At 38.7% G+C, this 8,479-nt stretch overlaps 1 non-coding gene across 1 annotated transcript; it reads right to left on the reverse strand.

Moving 5' to 3' along the window:
• Positions 1-5,953: 5,953 nt before the first annotated feature.
• On the reverse strand, positions 5,954-6,060 carry LOC112504336. The gene has a single exon (XR_003068166.1). It is a non-coding gene; the product is annotated as a small nucleolar RNA R71 (small nucleolar RNA).
• Between the last annotated feature and the right edge of the window lie 2,419 nt (positions 6,061-8,479).

Here is an 8,479-nt window from a genome sequence, read left to right on the forward strand (position 1 = left end):
GACATTTTCTTGGAACCCAATAAGTGATTTTTCATTAGTGATCTTTGGGTTAAAGCATTTTGCTTTATTTTTTTGTATCTTCCAATTTTTCGAAGACATTTGGTACATCAATTTTTTTATAACACTTTGGAGCACATACTCCTCCAAACTTAAACCTCACAATGTACGCATTGGAGAACCGGGTTAGAGTGTTTGGCTTAGTAACTAGGGAAAGTATTTTGGCCAAAATGAAAGACGACCTACGTCCTCTTAGTTTTTGCAAACCCAAAAGAACTAATCAATAAAACCGTACCTGCAAAATAATAAATATGCTAATGAGATCACGAAAATATCAACACCCAATATATACTAATAAAAGATTATAGTGGCGAGCGACAAAAATATCGAGTAATATCATCAACAACCGCATTATATGAACACAAAAGACGCGGTTGGACAAAGTAGTAAATACCTACAAAAGTAATATTAAAGTTTCAAAAGCAATGATGAAACACCGATAATGAAATTAATCCGATTTAAACATATCACTTCGACTGGCTGAAGTCTGTCCCGTAGCATCTGTAGTGGAAGTTCGACAAATTTTAGGAAGCCGAACTTGTGGAGGACAAAGACCTCTTGGGAAACGTGGCTAATCAGCAACCATCATCACATTCTTGGCAAATAGAAACTTGTTTACAACTTGGTTCTGGTCGTGCTTATATGTCCAGAATTTTTCCGAACAAGCAGTCAAACCAGCAACTCTGTCTTCAACTTGGGTGATCTTGTCGCTGATTTTAGTCAAAGCATCAGCAATCGCTCCTACCTTTTGATTGCATTTTTTCCATTGGCCAGCCATTAAAGAGATCCAAACTTCTGAACCGTACCCGGTAGTCGTAGGTGGTATCGGAGGAATATCGAAAGTAGTGGGAGGGACAGTCGTGGATGGTCGAGAAGCAGGAACAGAAGCGTTATCGAGCAGCCGGGGGCTGTTTGCAGCAGGTCCAAACGTGGTATGCAGTTCGATAGCATCATCCACCAAATCATCATTCTCGTATGTTGGTTTGTGCATACGACTAACAGTTCCTTGCTCAAGTAAAGAATGACTGAAGGAAATCACATCATGTTCAGAAACTGGCACTTTTGCGGCTGTTAGCAACTTCGTAATCAGTCCTGGAAAAATCAAACGAGAACTAGCGTGTACCATGGCGGTTAGTATGGTGGAATATGCAAGTGCACCCACATCAATGGTAGTTCCTTGAGAATACAATAAACCAGAATGCATTTTACCCGCAATAAGGTATGGTCATGCATGGATAGCATGATGTTGTGCCGAACAAATTGAAACCATAAGGCAGCCTCTAAAGTCAACACCCCTGACATGAGGATCTTCTGTTGGTTGTCATGTGACCAGCCGTGACCGAGCAAAAGAAGTGCTTTGGAAATGTCATCCTCGGGCACGTCCATATCACCGTCAATAAATTGCCGATACGAACATATAAATGGGGTTGTGAGTCCGAGCATCGAATTGAGTTTCGGGGCTGTCCAGTTGACTCTTGTTCCGCGAACGACAATAATGTCATTTTTGAAACTCCCAATGGCGGCATAAAATTCCTTGACTAAGGTTTCATTGATCTTACACGGAATCGATATTATGTGTTCCCAATGGTGGGCAAGCAAATGGTGTTTAATACACATTAATTTATCGGCTAATTTAGGCTCGAAAGCACGCTCACAAAAAAATCGATTATTGCTAATGAGAGCAAACTGCTCATCAAAAGTGGTAGAGATACCTCGACTGCGCGAACCGGTCCTTTTTTGTGTCGGTGTAGGGGCTGTCATTTCTTCCACTTCGGGCTCATAATCTACATCTTTTTCTTCTGTCACCTTCGCCTTCCCTTTTTTCCGACACTGTTTTGATCGAGTTTTTGGTCCTCTAGAAGCAGTTCTCGATGATCGAGTCTGCCTCCTTACGGTTGTAGAGGCTGCCATACAAGTGCTTTCAGATCTTTGACTGGCTTCTACATTGGTCGGGGAATTGAACGAGAACATCCCGGCCTTACTTACTGGATGTGAACTTTCAAAATCGAAAGTCATGTCTTCTAGACCCTCATCCTCATAGTCCCCCATTTGATTTAGATTAGATCGAGAATGGGTTGGGGAAACAAGTCGTAAAGGGGCAACGAGAGTAGGTTCAACATTTGGGATGGGAGTCGTGGTGGGTTGTCATGGTGGCATGACAGGGGGTGCATTTGGTGCACTCAAGGCTAAAAAGAGGGGTTTTAGGGTGGTCGATATGCAGGGGGAATGAGATGAAAGGGCGACCCTAGTGAGAATGGCTAGTCTATCATCATCGTAGGTAAGGACTGTGGTGGTCGACGGTGATGGCGGGAGAAAACTGGTGAGGGGGCTTATGGTGGCCGGAGTTGGGAGGAGAGGGGCGGCGAAGGTACTGGCGGTAGAAGAGTCAGCCGCATTCGACGAAGGTCCGGTTGAAGACACAGCCGGTTCACCAGCTGGAACGTTGTCGCCGGAGGAGGTGGCGACGGATTGCGGTGGCGAAATGATCGCCGAGAGGGAGTGGGGTGAGGGTTGCGAACAGGTTGCTAGGGTCTTGCCATAAGAGGTGAAATCGAATGAAGAATATGAAAGGGGTGAGGTGGGATTTCTTGGAAAAATGAGTTTTCAAACATTTGAGACTCATGATGAGTAGCCGGCCATAATATGGTCAAAGGCTAAAAAAATTATTTTTTACATAAGTCCATGAAAACCACCTTAAGAGTCGATTATCCAAGAGTCAAAAACCGAAAAAATGGTTTACTTAGTGGGTTAACCCTCTACCCCACTCTTTGAGAAAAAGAATATTAAATGAAATATCACATCTATTCACCTTTTTCTTTAACCTTTCTTGAAGACCATTGTTAGACCCCATAATTCTTATTGTAAAAGTAATGAAAAATGCACTAGTATGGAAATCCGGAGGACCGATAGAAGAAGAGCTAGAAAAGTTTCTAAGTGCTTGAAGACAAACCAGAGATACGATGAATGGTCCATCGGTGTGATGAACAAAGCATCTCCATTACTCCTCTAGTTAACAGCACTTAAGAGACCCATCAAGTGTTCAATCAGATATACCCAATGAAGCAGAAATGTGAAGAATACTGGTTGAACATACTACCTAGAAGACAGCTGGAGATGACTCATCGACAGCTGGAATTCTGTTACACAAGGTAGTTAGAAATAACTCCATATTTCTAGATAGATATCTTTTCCTAGATTATCTCATAGATATCCTTTCACTAGATTGTTATCTCTTAGACTAGATTGCTAGTATAAATAGCATTCATATGTCTTATAAAATAAGTATTCCTTCTCACTACAATTGTTATAGTGACATTTCTTAAAGCTTTATATTCTCTTGAATATCATACAAGTTGTTCTTCACTATTCTTCATAGATACGATAGATTTAGGTTCAATAACATAAATCTTCGTGTTATATTGAGAGATCTGGGATCAACACAAACGTCAAATAACCCATCCTCAAGAATGTCGTTTAAAGGCATTTCATGCTTTTGGGAGATATAACTTGTCCTATGGCATTCATTACACTTTCTTGCATATTCTTGAGCATCTTTGAACAATGTTGGCCGATGGAATCCTGATTGTAACACTTTTGTAGTTGTTCTTTGTCCTCCAAAGTGTCCTCCATACTCGAGTGCATGACAATGTTGTAGTATATCTCATTGAACTGAACACATTAAAAGTGACATTTTGCTCATTCACTCTCATGGTCAACTCACCTTTTTTGTACATCTATCAGAGTCCTTCTGATAGCCAAAAATGGTCTTCCTAAGATGATTGGAATGTCTTTATCATCCTCAAAATCAAGAATAATGAAGTCGAAAGGAAAAATGAATTTATCCACCTGGACTAACTGAAAACTCTCATTTTTTAGAGTTATTTCGTATTTATTTCCTCCATGTTTGAATTTATTAAATACATTGGGTATCCGCGTTTTTCCCCGTCTACTCTAAATTTTTTAAAAAGATGATGAAACACAAAGGAAGAAATTTTATTTTGAAAACCTGCATTTTCTGGAAACTGCCACTGTGTCACCACTATGGGATGTTCACGAATATTGTTAGCTTTCTACTTTTTGGAGGATGTATTGCTTGAAGATTTTGCCCAGAGATTTCCTCCAGCTGTAGTTGGCTATAAAGTTGTACTTTTATATTATTTTAAGTTGTTATTTAATGGTCTTTACCCCAAGGTTTATTTGTACTTAATTTCCTTTGGATAAAGGCTTCATCCTTATCCATTCCCCCCTATACAAAGAGGCCTTGGGGCTCATTTGAAGATCATCCCTTTTATCATCTCTTTACTCATCTTTAGAAGTATTTTAGTTGAAGTTCTTCTCTTCTTCTTTTAGTTTTAGCTTATCATTTTATTTTCTTGTATTGAAGTTGTAATATGTTGCCAATAGTCTCGCCACTGTAGGATTAGAGTTTAGTTTTATATTAATGAAAGTTACATTTCAGTCTTATTTATTGTTTTCTATTATGTTTATTATGTCTATTATGAGCTAATTTACTCGTATGGGTGCGGGTGTGAGTTTAAGTTAGGATTTTTAAACAATATTTGGGTGTTTTACTCTTTACCACTTCGTAAACTTGGTCATTAAGACGAGACTTAAACTCAACGCGAATAAGCTAATCATTTTAAAGTGTTAATATTAGATCTTAGACCCAGAGATTGGCGGATCCAAAATACGGCTTAAGTGATGCACAAAGAACTCGAGAGAGTCGTTGATAATTATGTAGAGATGCGAATTTTGTATGTATTTAGCTAAGGATTAAGCGATCGTTATTCTTATCACAAAGATATTTGGGTATGAATTTTATTTCTTCTTCTTTTTAGCTAAATCAACAAGTTTCGAAGTGGTGAGCATAGGAACTTTGTGGAATTTTATGGGGACCATTTGTAAATTTTCACTTTCGAGAGATTGGAATTTTTATAAACAACTCATAAGATTTAAACCATTTTATTGTTGATTTTATCTTAAGGAATACTTACACCCATGCTCATTCTTTAGTCTACAAGTTCATTTCGCTATTTTAGTCTTTTAAATATTTTCATAAACAAAAATCCAACTTTTATTCACAAATCAGAATACGAGCATGAAGTTCATGAAAGTCTCTGAATCTCACTAGTCCAGTCCCTGTGGAAACAATCTCGGTATTTTACCACTTTATTACTTGCAAGCGATCATAGTGTCGGTGTGCACTTGCACCGCCACTGTGGGGACTTTATGCCCACTGTGTGAACACGAACGATCCTAGCCTGTCATGTTTTTAGCACTTTTGTCGGGGATTGGCTCGATTTTTATCCTGAGATATTGATTTTCATTAGAGCCTTGGTCATTTGTTTCAATCGCACTTTCTGTGTTGTATGCCAAGGCTATAAACGGTGAACTTTTACCTCTCGATCTTGAATTAGAAAGAACCATTAGAAGACGTAGAAATAATCGGCAAAATCCTAATTTAAACCGTACCATGGGGGATAATTTACCTTATCGGGAGGCCACGGTTAAAATTTTTTATGATAAAAATAGAGGCATGCAGGACTACGTAACTCCCGAATTCGGTCAGTTGGCCGCGGGAATAGGTAGGCCCGAAATGCCAGCAACAGCTTTTGAACCAAAACCGGTAATCTTTCAAATGATTTCCGCAATGGGTTAGTTTGGGGGATTAACGTCGGAAGATCTGCACTCTCATTTAAAATCATTTATAGAAATGACGGATCATTTTAAAATTCCCGGAGTCACACAAGAAGCCTTACGCTTGACACTTTTCCTTTACACATTAAAGGATAGAGCTAGAGCATGGCTAAATTCCCAACCACCAAACTCAATCCTAACTTGGAATAATTTGGTGGAAAATTTTCTAAAAAAATAATTTCCTCCAACAAGGAATGTAAAAATTAGAAATGAAATTATGACGTTTCGCCAAGAAGAAGATGAAGCAGTTTCGGATGCATGAGAGAGATTCAAGGACCTTCTACAGAAATGTCCTCACCACGGAATCCCTCATTGTGTTCAGTTGGAGACATTTTATAATAGACTTTCCAGTTCCGCTAAAATTATTCTTGACAGAACGGTCGGTGGAGCTTTCACAGCTAAGACTTATAATGAGGCATATGACATTTTGGAAAGAATTTCTAATAATAATACTGAATGGTCAAATACTTGTGTTGTTGTTTCTAAATCTGCTTCGCATCCATGAACTTGATGTCATCTCTTCTTTAAATGCTCAAATTGTAGCTTTAACTAATTTGGTTAAAAACAATTTAAACTTAAATGAAGAAAAAATAAAGTTCAATCCATAATGTCCAATCAATCTATGACTGAAGCTTATGTCGTTTGCGGTGAGGGCCATTCTTATAAATATTGCCCCGAAAATCCTGTCTCGGTAAATTATATTGGAAGTCATGCTAGAAATAGCCCATTTTCTCTCACATAAAACCCAAATTGGAGGAATCGCCCCAATTTTTCTTGGGCCGAAAATCCTGGACTTCAACCCCCCGGGGTAACCTAATTCCAAAATCAGCCACAAAATCCCTCGGAATATGGGCAAGATGCTCCACACAACTACCAAAATGGGCAACCCTCACAATCACACGTGCCTAAGAAAAATGCATCGGACAGTAATGGTTCACTCGAATCATTACGTAAAGGTTTTACAAACCAAACCAATGCGATGTTAAGAAGTTTCAAAACCCAACTCGGTCAATTTGTCATCGATCTCAAGGGTGGACCTTTAGGAACTTTGCCTAGTAACACGGAAACCCCTAAGGGTAAAGAACATATCAAGGCCATAACCGTGTTGAGTGAGGATAGTTCAAAAGTCAATAATCACACAAATGAAACCGTCAAAAAACTGACCCATCAAAACGAGGTTTCACATGCTTTCGATATGTCAAATTTTCCAATTTTGAGTCCTCCCAATGGAGAAACTCAAAAGACTCAAAATTCAGTTTCTGTCCAAAAAACAGTCCTTGCATCTACTTCCAGCACTATGTAGCTCTCAGCTCAAACTTTTCACAGTGGAAAGATTGTGCCCACTGTCCAGCCGAAAAAATCTATTCAACCAGCTCAAGATTTGCATAATTCACCTTTTCCAGAAATAATGAAAACCAAAAATGTGGACGAGCAATTTAAGAAGTTTTTGGACATTTTTAAGCAACTCCACATTAAGGTGTTGAAAACAGACAAAGGAATAAGGTTAATGCTAGCTCCACACAAGGCCTTTCCTATCTCTTTCCCACCTATTGAATAGGAAGTAGTAAAACTCCCTGGATCTTTGAGCTCAAGGGGAATTTTGTTTGAAAGGAGGGCACTACAACCTTATGTTAAGGCAACAATTTCATATTCATTCAACTTCTTTTTCTTGCTTAAAATTTCCTCAAGAAATTTTCCATAACTTGGAATGTGTTCAATAGCTTTAACCAACGAAATGTTGATATGTAGTTGTTTGAACACATCTACGAACTTGTTGAATTGTATCTYCTCTTTTTGATTTTTCAACCTTTGTAGAAAAGGTACATAAGAAGGAATWGGAGCTACAATGGCTTTCTTAGGGGACTGGTCTAAAGATGCTTGAGTGTTGGTTGGTTTGACTATGGGTGTGACAGGTGATGTGCCAGGAGTGTCAGTGTTTGTGAAAGATCTTGAAGCTTCATCCTGAAATGAYACCTTCTTTTTGCCCTCATTTGGAAATAATAAAGGAAAGGMAACTTTCTTAGGGAGTGTCCCTATGTCTATTGATTTCCCTTATCTTTCAAAATAGGTGTGGCAACATTCAGAGTGGGTGTTGTAACATCATTTTCAGTTGGTGCTTTGGATGACTCAACAGGCTTTTTCAAAGGTTCACTTTCTATCAATTCCTTTTCACTCGTTAAAGGCACTACCTTCACATATTCCTTCATTATAGGCCTTAGGGTCTCTGTATCACTAAGAAGGGTACCTGCAGGTCTAATCCTTATATTAAGTGCAAGTTGACTTATTTGTGTCTCTAGTGATCTTATTGTGGCATTCTGATTGTTCATGGATGAGTTGGTTTGGGTGATGAACCTTTTCAAAATTGCTTCTAACGAAGTAGATGACTCAGCTTGCTGGTTAGGATTAATATGAAAAGATGATGGACATGGTTGTTGATGAAAATTTTGTTGGTGAGAGTTTTGAGACTAGTTTTGGTACTTGTGTTGAGGTTCTTGTGATGGTTGAAAATTAGAGTTCCCTTGTGGTTTGTTCATTGGTGGGTTTAAGCAGGACTATTCCATGAAAAATTTGGGTGTTGTCTCCAGCCAGCATTGTATGTTTGAGAAAATGATCCTGCTTTTTTTTTATTTCCCACATAATTTATTGATTCTGAGTTGGATGGACGATATTCAAAGGAATGTCCCTCACCACAATACACACATTGTATTGACTCAACAATTGAAGT

Source organism: Cynara cardunculus, unplaced genomic scaffold (genome assembly GCF_001531365.2).
Source record: "Cynara cardunculus var. scolymus isolate 2C unplaced genomic scaffold, CcrdV1 Un_Scaffold_5255, whole genome shotgun sequence".
Classification (NCBI taxonomy): Eukaryota; Viridiplantae; Streptophyta; class Magnoliopsida; order Asterales; family Asteraceae; genus Cynara; species Cynara cardunculus.